The sequence below is a fragment of the Haliotis asinina genome, unplaced genomic scaffold, assembly GCF_037392515.1.
Source record: "Haliotis asinina isolate JCU_RB_2024 unplaced genomic scaffold, JCU_Hal_asi_v2 scaffold_18, whole genome shotgun sequence".
NCBI classification, from domain to species: Eukaryota; Metazoa; Mollusca; class Gastropoda; order Lepetellida; family Haliotidae; genus Haliotis; species Haliotis asinina.
The window spans coordinates 501,253-514,008 of record NW_027133890.1 but is presented as its reverse complement, the minus strand read 5'-3'; the positions used below and the strand labels follow the sequence as shown (position 1 = coordinate 514,008).

Genomic DNA, 12,756 nt, shown 5'->3' with positions numbered 1-12,756 from the left:
GGCAAATGTTGATTACAACAGCTAATGTGTAAAAGAGATGGGTATTTAAGTCTTAATAATAACAACTACAAAACTGGATAAGGTTTTTGCTGAATTGATTGACTGAGTTTAGTTCTACTCCACTTTTAGCAATTTTCCAGCAATATCACATTGTACCCATGTGGGGAATCAAACCCGGGTCTCCACCGTGACGAGCAAACACTTTAACCACTAGGCTACCCCATCGCCCCATTTTTTTTGCTGAAGGAAAAGTTATTTAAAGAAGGTTTTTGCTACTTTAGCTCATTTCAGTATTTATTTTTCTGTAAATATTTCTGACAGAGATGTAATGTATGGTATGCATAGGGTGATTATGTAAATGAGTTAGATGCTTCTATCAATCCATGCAACCAGTGTTCACGATGGTGTACATCTAAGTAACATGACATTGGGTCCTGTAAGTTTCAGATGTCTGTCTGACCTACTGAAAAAATAACAGGACCCACAGAATTAAGTTCAACAAACATTTTATATTTAACATTTGTTATAACTGACACTGAAATTTTTAACATTGATACGATTCAAGTTTTGATGCCCTAAGGTTTTCATTCAAACCCTTTTTGACAATTTTCATCACATGGAGTTCGGAAATTTCTAATTAAATATAAGTCTATAACATTTCTGACAATTTTCACTGAAAATCAATGACATATAGAGTCAGTCTTAGTTGGCAGAAGGAAAATCTTTGAAAAATTGTGTTCTTAATGAAACATCCATTCTTGAACATTATATCAATTTCAATTTTGTCCAAAAACATTGGGTTTGTTTAGACTGAGGAGGCCCATTAACTTTTCATCTCTGTGATTGTTTGGGCGGAAATTGATAGTTTGTGAAATTATTAGACATAAGTCCAACTATAATCCGATTGGCCTATAGCAAAATAGGCAGGACGACCTATAATATCCCGCTGTGCCAACATTGTATAGGCAGATACGTTTCCTCAACCTGATTGCTGATGACCTCAATCGTCAATGTTCAATACATCGAAAATCATATTGATTTTCAAATTGTGACAAAGGTAGCTCTACGTGTGGGTATTAAAACCGTACTAACTACTATATGCATACAATTTGTTTTATCGTTTCTTTGTAATCTGTCAGTGTCCGAAAACATGACAACCTCAAATGTCAGTGAACGAAAACTGAAACCGAGCTCCCGTGTCAACTGCAGGAATGTCCGGGTGTAAATGACACGCTTATTATCTTTCAGTTGTCACAACACACTAACCCTCACATTAAATAATTGAATGAAAACAACAACCAGATAACACATACCTTGGAAAAATCTTCGGTAAGGTCGACACAGCACAAGCAACCAAAGATTCCCTCGAAAACAGCAGCGGCAGCTAAATGGCCGCCATCGTCAAAAGTCCGAAACGATTGAAGCACCGCACAAACGGTATTTAAAGTATCAAGGAAAAAACACCAAACTGTACATTGTTGTGTAATTGTGTCTTACTTTGAAAATGACGACAACGATGTGTCCCGGGTTTATTTTTTTCACTGAAACATTCACAGAAAAGCAAGTGTGTCGCCGGTAGGTCGGTCTCGATTCGAGGCAACACGACCGCCGTTTCACGGTCCGAATTTTTGTTTTCATTTAATAGTAACCTACAGTTTTGTTTTCCTGACAAAAATTAGAAATCAAAACACTTGTAATAATTCACTGGGTCAGAATTAAACATATATACCCAAATAATGCACTTATTTGCCTTTTTGGGTTGGTCTCCCTAAGGCGTATTTTTAAATACTTGTATATATATGCGACTGTCGCTTCTGATGTAAATGTAGCATTTTAAAGACACCAAAAAATTACTTTCGTTTGATGATGTTAAAGACAATGTCAACATGAACTATAACCCCCCCAAAGTTATGGAAGTGGTGCTGTTTTATGCAATAACCGGTTGCCTGAAAATTAGGTTGGCGGTCTCCCTAATGCTGGTTTTTACATACATTTGGGAAATTTTACGAATCCTTACATATGTGGTTAAATACCACCAACATTGCAACATTAAACTTGATGCTATAAGCTAGATGAGTGACAGGCGTGTTGATCACAGATACCTGCTTGTCCACGTATCTTCTATCTTGGACACCATGTGCAGGCAATGAATGTGGATCTGAAATAGAGTTCTGAGTCAGCAGTTTGTTCGTTTAGCAATTTGTAACATACAATGGACATTACAGTAGACCTAAAGTTGGATTGATTCCGTTTGTAACATCATCTGTAAAGACGTCAAAAGTGGCATGCAAATAATCAGAAAGGCAGGTACACTGTTTTCACAAGTTAACCATTCTTAACGAAAGCATTAATAAAGAGTGAAAATGGAATGTGCATCGTAGAATTCTACTAGATTCCTGGAGGATATGGAGAATTCTTTATTTCCAGGGATCACGGAGCATAGCGTCATAGCTATGGCCAATAAAAATGAAGCATGCCTTTATGTTGCTTTGTATGCTATAGTTATGATTAAATCAATATAAACATTACTTGGCGAATCACTCAGAATTATTAGGGCTGTTATAGACGAGGGGCGACAACTAAACGACCTTGGCCTAGAAAATGAAATGACTCAGGTATTGATCTCCCTATCTTGGATACAGCATGCATGTATCAAGTCTATGGGCACCCGATCCAGTTTCTCGCTTCCCGTGTTAAGCCTGTAATGCTGAAGGACAATTTTAACTGTGATCTTCACAGGATATATCACTATATGTCACACGTGTTCCTGATTGTACTGGCCCTGCCAGTTGAGATACCATGTCACAGATAGCCATGGACACAGTCACACACTGACCAGTCACACACTGACCAGTCCACTACTGCAGAGCGTCATCCAGGCTACGGCGTTGTTAGCAACGTATAAGAGAAACATTAGGATGACTGCTCTGACATGTTACCCACGGAAAGGCCGAACTGGCTTGCATCACACCGAGTTGGAATATGGGCACGATATAGTTGATGGTATTAATATACAAATGATGTGCTGGGAGTCCAAACTGAAAGTACAGATAACTTACTTATGAAAGATGCTACAACCATGGCCTTTAGCTATAACCTATGACCGGAAGTGACGAAATGCATACTAGAATATTTACTTTTAATTATATTATTTGAACAAAGATCCTGGTTTAGAGTACTAATGCAGAAATGATGACATTACCCAAATGAACAATATTTCAAATAGAAGAGACTAAACCCTTTCCACATCCATCACCACATTCGAGTGTACAACTGTGGCTATTTCATGAGTATGTATTTGTTTCGGCAGAGTTACAGCTGTATGATGTTGTGTGTAAAACAAGTCGAGCCTGGACCAGGCATTCCAAAAATCAAAACAAAAGCGATTCGAAGCAAAGATGCCAAGTAAGAATCTAATCATTTCTGAACAGGCCTTTCGTAAAAATGTACGAATGAACAGCATATGCTTATGCTCTAGATTAAACGTATGCATAATTCTTTATGAAAACATAATAATAGAATTACAAGCAGATTTAATACACTTTAAGACTCATAATTTCTTTCCAAACATTTGTTCTCATTAAACCCCTAAGATTAATGTCATATAACATATCCAAACATATTACAAGCATTTAATTGTACGTGCTATTGGTGATATTTTAAATATACTGAACGATTCCCGATAGGACGACACAATAGTAAATGACAAGCGTCATTGTCAGCCTCATTACACAAAAGTAGCAAGCAAGTTTCCCGATATTGACTTTCATTTGATCCAAAACACTTATGTATTTACCAGCTCACCTGACATACACGTGTTTAAAGACAGGAAAAAACAAGACAGAGTCTGCTCCGTGTCCAGCACGTAAACTCGTCCCTTACCTACGAAGTCCTGCAGTTGGACTTCAATCTGGATGTCTTTCACTGCAGAATCTAACCCTTGGAGGCATTCCAGGATCATTGCTCTCACATCTTCATGTTTACTGATCATCCCCAGGGCGTCTTCTGTGCTTCTATGATGAAAGGTAAATATCACAGAACCAGTTGTAACTCTCCCTAGACAAGCCTCAAAAGAACGTGTGATATTTTCTTTAAATCGAGTAAAATGACTGTTTCTGGTCTCGTTGTCGACCTGAAGGTTGAGGGTGTCTGGTTTGCAAAACCACGTTGTTTCTGATTTATCGCCCTCAGAATAATCTGCCGTCGAATCAAATATACATCTGTATTCTGCAATGAAAGAAAGTGTTCTGAGAGTATGCAACCCATCAATATCACAGAGATAATTTGAGACTTTTGCTTGAAATGTGTGCCGACACTGGTTTGCTGATTAGTATATATCTCACCTAATTTCCACTCAATGTGTAAAAGGTGTCGGCTTCTGTGTCATAGTTCAACACTTTTTAGACAAAACCTAAAATGGATGGTTTCACCACTGAAATAGTGTCCTGAATATATCAACGATTAGGCGGTTACGTATCTTATTGTGAGCAACACGTGCACTTGTCTGGCATCAATCTAGCGTAAATGAAAAATTCACAATACCTGAATATTCATTGAATATTCATTGAGGATATGAACTTTTCTTCTTATGATTATGTAATTATTTCACTTCATATGTGTGCAATGAAAGGAACAAAAAGATGGTTTTTTTAGTATGGAACAATTAGAATATGGACGTAAGGTTTGTCCAAATTAAGACATGCCCTTGATCTATATGAAATATTGTTTGAGTTAGGTATTCTGCCATCAGATATGCTTTAATCAAATTTGAATTGACTTTATTATCTGAAACAACGATAATGTATCATTAAACGTTTTTGACAAACTCGCACCTGGTCAATGAATATTCATAATTGTTTTGTCTATAAAAAGAACACAAACCAATGCAATGAACAAGACAATTCCTCTAAATATGTGTTCATCTAATTTCATAAAATGTACAACTAATCTTCGTTAATATTATCAGTTTTAGTTATAAGTTGGAATTAAATAGCTGTTTATTAACCTGTTCACAAGAAACTGCAATATTTATGTCAACGTATTGAATATTGTACATCACAGTTAACAATAGCACATGTTGCAGTAATGGCTACGTGTGATCTTCTAACACTTGTGTACAGGCTTAAAATGTGGTATAGTACACGTACTGAGTCAAGTTCCCAAATAAATATTATTCAAACAACCAAAACCTTTCAAAGAATAAAAACGCATACCTTATATCTACATATGATACGGTGTTGAACATGGATATATGTAGATACTGAAATCAGTTTAATGAAAAAAATATCTGAACGATACGCAACATATACATCACAATACTAAATGTGCAATCGGAATGGTATGGGCATTGTGTTTACTCTTGTTCAACCGACGTTCACCTCCAAGAAATTGCCTAATATGTGCAACAATGTTGACGTGTGACATCACTACCGATGACCGATTTCTTTCAAAATGGCGGCTTCGCTGACAAGGGTACACGGGATTTTGCGAGGACGTTTTCCTTGATTCAGGGATCTTTTGTACATAAATGTGAGATGTAAGTAATCAGAATTATTCTGACTATCTGTGTATTGTTGTTATATGTTTTTATGGTTTACATTGTAAATGACGGAAGAAGCCAGAAATGCCGATAAGTACCGTTGTCGTTGTGCGTGATTTTGCGTCAGTCATGGCGTCATGCTGCACTAAAAGTGTGACAGTTTCTTATGAATTACCAAATTATTTCATTGTATCTATTTTTAATTTGCTATTTTTTGCTACGATTCTCTTCCCTTGAATATGCTAAGCGTATTGAACCATTGTAAGCAATGATTAGACGGCTGGATGTTGGAATAATTCCGAAAATGCTACGCAGTGTAAAATTGGATTTTTTTCTTTGTTTACATTTCAAACAAGCGCCGTCTTTCGAGCACAGCGTTCGTTTTCATACCAATTATCTTTCGTTTCGTTTTACCTAGACAATTGGCAATGGTGACAAAGACCATTTGTAATTTGATTCTAAGATGTGTGGGGAATTGATCGATGCATTTGTCGCAGCTGACTATGAAATATACGTGATGTAATAGGCGTCTCAATGCCGGCCTTCTCGAAACGTGATTTTGTAAACACTATCCAATATGGCGGAAAGCGCACTTCGTCATTCGTGTAGTGTATTTTCGAAAACATCCCAATCGATTCTGGGTTCATCGGCGACGTTTCAGAATTATCATTACTGGTTACATGAAAACTTGATATCAGTGATCATTAATATGCTATTTTTGAAATTCAATACTCCAGTAATTATCCGAATTTCACATTTCAAAACATACAGCAGATAGTTCTGAATCGCGATTTTGGGTAGTGTGAAAAATGACGACATTTACGATGAAGACTATTTTGAAAGGCTTTTGAAATTTTGAAATTTTAAGCACTTTATTGAGCAATATACTGTTCATTACAGCCTGTGCATGTAATGGCATATATACTCTCCCAAAAAGAACCGCATAATAAAAATTGCAATTTCAGGCAGCAATGAAGTAAGCGTGATTAATTTTACAAAAGAGTTTGTTGTCTTTGTTGGTCCTATGGTGTGTATGTCTTGAAACATCACAACAACACGCACCATCCGTAAAATACCCGACAGCGTATTTAACAGTAAAATTTTCAATACCGGCGTGTAGTGTCACAGAATACACAACTCACATGCAATGCACGTGAACTTTGGGGATCAAATAGTCTCAATGATAGGTATAAAAGGTTGATAGCAGTCTGTCGATTATTCACAGTGACTGTATTTTTGAATATTGTTAACGAACGCAACATGCCACTTCTAACTGAAGCCAACCGTCACATCGCCGTTGGTCTCCTCGAAGCTGGCTAGTCTATACGTGCAGTTCCCCGACGCATGAATGTTTACCAAAGCACCGTTTCACAACTCTGGGAAAGATATCGAAGACAAAATTCGGTAGCAGATGTCCCTCGTATTGGGCGACCTCGGTGGTGGGGTGGAGAAGTGATTTTGTGATGATGCAGGGCAACCCTCCAGCTCAAAGGTAGTGTGACGAAATCCTACGCCAACACCTCCTTCTAAGCATTGATCTCCAGAGGGAGTCTTTTTAACAGGGCAATGCCCGGTCCCCTACAGCACGTTACACTAGAGACTTCCTCCAGAACCACAATATCAATGTGCTACCCTGACCATCGAGATCACCGGACTTAATCGAACCTCTGTGGGATGCCCTGGACAGACGGGTGCGACGCCGTAACCCTCAGCCTCAGACACTTCAGCAACTCGCACAGGCAATAGTGATATGAAGCCTGTTTTATTGAAGCATATGCGTTTGCATGCCTGTCTACTAATGACAATATGCAGTGCAGAACGTCACTCACTGACCCAATGCAATTTGAACTAAACACCTATCAGGATATAAAACCATACACAAAATACACTGCTTTCTGTCTCTGTCACATTATGCAATTACACAGACAGGCACATGATATATTATTATGTTGGTTGTTTGCAAACGAACTGCATCCATTTCTCTCGGATGACTGGATCAAGTGGACAATGGTGCAAACTCAGATTGTCCATTTCAAGTCCTGCTTTTTACCGGGACTAACGCAGTAGTTCACCGCGTCGGGATTTCTTAACTGGTTTGAACGGAAATGAAGAGAACATTTATTTACAAACCCTAACATAACTCTTGCTTGTCAACGGTATAAGAATCCACACCGAAACGTCGCATCGTATACAATAAAAGAATGTGTTATCCATAAAGAGTCATACTATGTTATGGCTCACCATACTTCTAAAATGCCAAGTGTCTCCATATGCACCCACAATAAAAAAGTCAATGTATCGACAAATGAACCAGGCAATGGAAAGTCTCCCATACACTAGTACACACCCACCCACTCTGACTGGGTTCGGTCTCACCGATCTTTCGTTTCGAGTGAAGTAAAGCCAATTACAACATATTGCACGCTTGATTCGCTATTGTACGCTTATGATTTTGTTATTAGTTTTTTGGTGACAATCAGCAATGTATACTATATGTCATGACCAAGTGATAATTGTGTTTCAGTTATGTTTTGAGTTTGTGGTTGCACGTGACCTTTGAAAGATATAGGAGTGCTAGATAATTTTATTAAATGGTTTGAAAAAAAAATATCATTGGTAGATTAGATGAATAACTGAAATGGTTAGTGGCTGCACCATCAAATGGTGTTGGTGCCAAGCAGGATATGGCAGAGTAGTTGGTGAGGAAGTTTCTTGTTGAATCTTTTAGAGCAATAAACAAAATATGTCCGTTCGCCTGACGTGATCAGAGGGCGGACAGTCTGTATCATGCTAGGGTTGATGATCTCTCCAAAAACGACAATAAAGTAATGTATTATTGATGAAATTGAAAGTATTTGGAAATGCCTTTTAGGGACAATCGCGTTTGTGAGTATGGGATCTATTGTTTCCAGATGTGTTTTGATGGCTAAACAGGCATCGTGTGATATTCCGCCTCCGCCAACAAAGAAAGAACAACAAAAAGTGATGCGAAAACAAGAATATCCAAACTGCATGGTCGAGTCGAAGTTTTCGTGACTATACTTTTGTGCAGGGTGTATTGCATTTTCCCTGAATGCTTTGATTCAGTGTAATGTTTGTTTGTGTATGTTACAATTTGTAAATGAAACATCTTATGTTTTTTGAAGAAGTAAATGTAAACTTGTAGGTTAATGCATTATTGCAGACTACGAAGTGAAAGTGTATACAGTGTGCAGACTTTACATGTAACGACGTGCGGTGTGACATGTAGCTTGGTCTAGTGATCTGCATATGTCGCTTGTCATGTCCTGTCTGAATGGCAAGTGTTCGTTCATTAGTTCATGGATGTAGTTGTCATGGCTGTATTTACAGCGATATGTCATGCAAATAATGGTATTTTGACATTTGTTCTGTATTAAATAAGCATTGAAATGTGCATCAAATGTGCTTGTGTTTTTTCCAACACTTACTGCGTCATCCCCAAACTCAAATAGTCCATCAAATTCAGATTTCGCAATTTCTGTCTTACAGGTCACACGCAACCAACAAATAAAACATAATAAAAACACAGTTATCACTTGTTCATGATACATAAAATCTATTGATGATTGAGAAAAAACCCCAAAGAAACAAGACTATAATCGGAAATCAAAAGTGCAATATTTTGTGCTTGGGTTTATCTCCCTCGACCGCGATACCGAACCCAGTCAAGTGTAACGAAGCCTTCTCATTGGCGCTGGTTAGCTGGGGCTCTTTGTTTATGGCTTATAAGCCCAAAAGGTGTTAAGTTCAAGTTGCCTGTGGTCAGTGATTGACGTTGTGCATTGCATATTGTCATTAGCAGACAAGTGGGCAGATGTATATGTGTCATTGAGTTTTCTCTGTGACGGAGTCTGCTTATCACAATTAGCATATTCTTGTTTATGTAACGAGTAGACTATTTACTTGTTTGTGTCACAACATAGATTAGACTACTGCTCACGACCTCATACTCCGTGCAGGCATACAGTTTCAAGCTCCGCAAACCTATTCACTTAGCATATTTTTTTTATCGCAGCGCAGCACAGCTGTTGTAGCCACTTTTTTCCCAAAGGCGCAAACTAGTGAACAGTTTGAAATCCGATTTTGCGGGTGTTTTTTCATTGCGTTTTTTTTCAACTTTATAGGTTGAATTTGTTGAATTTGCATTTTTGATGATTCATTTCGGTAAGGGCATACCGAAAGTTACCAGAATCTGCAAAGTTGTGTTTAAAGTTGCATGTGACCTTTTAAGGATGCCAATCAATAAGTCTGCTTCATGTTTCACATATGAAAGTATACATTGATGGACAAAATTAGAAAATAGTGGACATTAATTTGAACGAAAGCTGCAAAGACACGTTCAAAATGCAGTTGTCTTACCTTGGTCTTGCTGCCTTGCTGACTGAATCGTTCCTGTAAGCCGTACTCTCACTGTGATATCCTCCACGTTTGTTGTAACTTTCTTCAGAAATGATAAGACAGTGTTTCTCAGATCAGTGAATTTGTTAAACATGTTGAAAGCGTCAGCCCCCGTGTCATGTCCGAAGACAAGTGTGACCTTTTGGTCGGGATTCCGTAAACTCGCCAGCTTCATACTAGGAGGCGTGTCAAAGTGACGCATCATGTTACACAAATGTTCATTGATTCTTCGTGTAAGTGTGATCTCACACTGCCCGGATTTGGGAATGCATGTCCATTCTGTAAAATATGTCCAAGACCTGCCCTCGTTGTTCGTGAAATCCACCGTAAAGACGTCTTCTTTATCATAATAACCTGACATTAAGACACACAACAGATATTAATCTGGTAACGGTACGAAAATCAGTTTTCATCTTTGCAGTGCAAAGAAATGGCCAAGTTTATGTCAGTTGATGGAACTATGCCCTTTCAGGTGAATTGTGCTCCAGTCTCGTGTGTTATTATGTCACTATAAATACTCCTACTGTCAAACAATGTGTGTTATTATGTCACTATAAATACTCCTACTGTCAAACAATGTGTGTTATTATGTCACTATAAATACTCCTACTGTCAAACAATGTCAACAATGTCGCACATCCTTGTTCTTGGCATCATCCGAAGATTTCGTCGCCAATGTGACACTTATCATTTTGAAGTTCAACGAAGATTTCAGCTGAACAAAGTCCAAATTTATTACGTGCGCAAGCATTTCATCGTGTACCAAACGATGTGAAGACAATACACAAAGCCGGCATTTGGAATACTAACTTCCTAAAAAAACCTCTAAAAACTGTGTTCATGCTCAGTTTAGACATCAACAACCAAGCAAAGAGCGTGCATACAAATTGGCCAATTGCTTACGAAAACATTGCTGTTGTGCATAGAATAGGGCGTGCGTGCGTGCGTGCGTGCGTGCGTGCGTGCGTGCGTGCGTGCGTGCGTGCGCGTATGTGTGGAGGGGGTGGTTGTATTTTTTAATTTTGAGGGTCTATTGTCTTTAAGAAGGAGGAAACAGATTAAGGTCTGTGGATAGTAAAGATCTCTCTTTATTGCAATGGGTGCGACGTTTCGGTGAAGGCAGCACCAATACCAAGCAAGGGATACAGAGAGATGAATCAAGGACTATATATATATATATACATCTGAAACTAGCATTAGGGGGACCGTATGTAAAAACCAGCATTAGGGGGACCATGTGTATATTCTGTTATAAAATAACTTTTATTGACTTTAATGGTGTATTTTTACCCGAAATCATCTTAATAAACTTTAAGGAAAAGATGATGCAAAAAACACATAACATAAAAAATATACATGTTTTTCGGTCACTTAATTTTCATACATACAGAACCAGCATTAGGGAGACCGGAATATATATCTGGAACCAGCATTAGGGAGACCGTATGTAAAAACCAGCATTAGGGAGACAAGATTTTATATATGTTTAAAAACAAGCATTAGGGGGACCAAATGGTATATATACACACATTTAAAAGCAAGCATTGCGGGGACGAGATGATATATAGTAGTATATCTAAAAATAGCATTAGGGAGACCACATGTATATTCTGTTATAAAACAATTTTTACTGATTTTAATGATTTATTGTAACTCTAAATCATCTCAACAAAAACGATGATGCGAAAAAAAATCATAAAATAAAGCATATACGTGTTTTTCGGTCTCCTTAATTCTCATATATACAGAACCAGCATTAGGGAGACCGGAATATATATCTGGAACCAGCACTAGGGAGACCATATGTAAAAACCAGCATTAGGGAGACCAGATTTTATATATGTTTAAAAAAAGCGTTAGGGGCACCAAATGGTATATATACACACATTTAAAAACATGCATTAGTCGGACGAGATGATATATAGTAGTATATCTAAAAATAGCATTAGGGAGACCACGTGTATATTCTGTTATAAATCAACTTTTACTGACTTTAATGATTTATTGTAACTCTAAACCATCTCAAGAATAACGATGATGCGAAAAAAAATCATAAAATAAAGCATATACGTGTTTTGCGGTCTCCTTAATTCTCATATATACAGAACCAGCATTAGGGAGACCGTATGTAAAAACCAGCATTAGAGAGACCAGATTTTATATATGTTTAAAAACAAGCGTTAGGGCACCAAATGGTATATATACACACATTTAAAAACATGCATTAGTCGGACGAGATGATATATAGTAGTATATCTAAAAATAGCATTAGGGAGACCACTTGTATATTCTGTTATAAAACGACTTTTACTGACTTAAGTGACATATACGTGTTTTTCGGTCTCCTTAATTCTCATATATACAGAACCAGCATAAGGGAGACCGGAATATATATCTGGAACCAGCATTAGAGAGACCGTATGTAAAAACAAGTATCAGGGTGACCAAATAGTATATATATACACACATTTTTTAAAAAAAAGGTCTGTTGGGACCAGACGGTATATTAATAATTAAATAAAACAACAGATGGTATATATATATTTAAAAACCAACATTTGGGGGTCCAAACAGTAAACATATTTAAAAAACAGCACTTGGGGTACCAGATGGTAGATATTTTTGTAATACCCAGCGCTAGGGGCACCAGAGAGTAAATTTTATTCAAAACCAGCATTTGGGGGACAGAGGGTAGATACCCTTTTAAAACCCAGTATTAGGATGACCACATGGTATATATATTTTTAAAAAATATATAAGGGAGTGCAGATGGTAGATATATTTAAAAACCTGCATTA

General features: G+C 37.5%; 1 long non-coding RNA gene across 1 annotated transcript; it reads right to left on the bottom strand.

Moving 5' to 3' along the window:
* Positions 1 to 2,080: 2,080 nt before the first annotated feature.
* LOC137269907 (uncharacterized) lies at positions 2,081 to 10,008 on the bottom strand. The gene is made up of 3 exons (XR_010955075.1): positions 9,920 to 10,008; positions 3,883 to 4,227; positions 2,081 to 2,158 (listed from the first exon to the last, which is right to left on the bottom strand). It is a non-coding gene; the product is annotated as an uncharacterized lncRNA (long non-coding RNA).
* Positions 10,009 to 12,756: the final 2,748 nt, after the last annotated feature.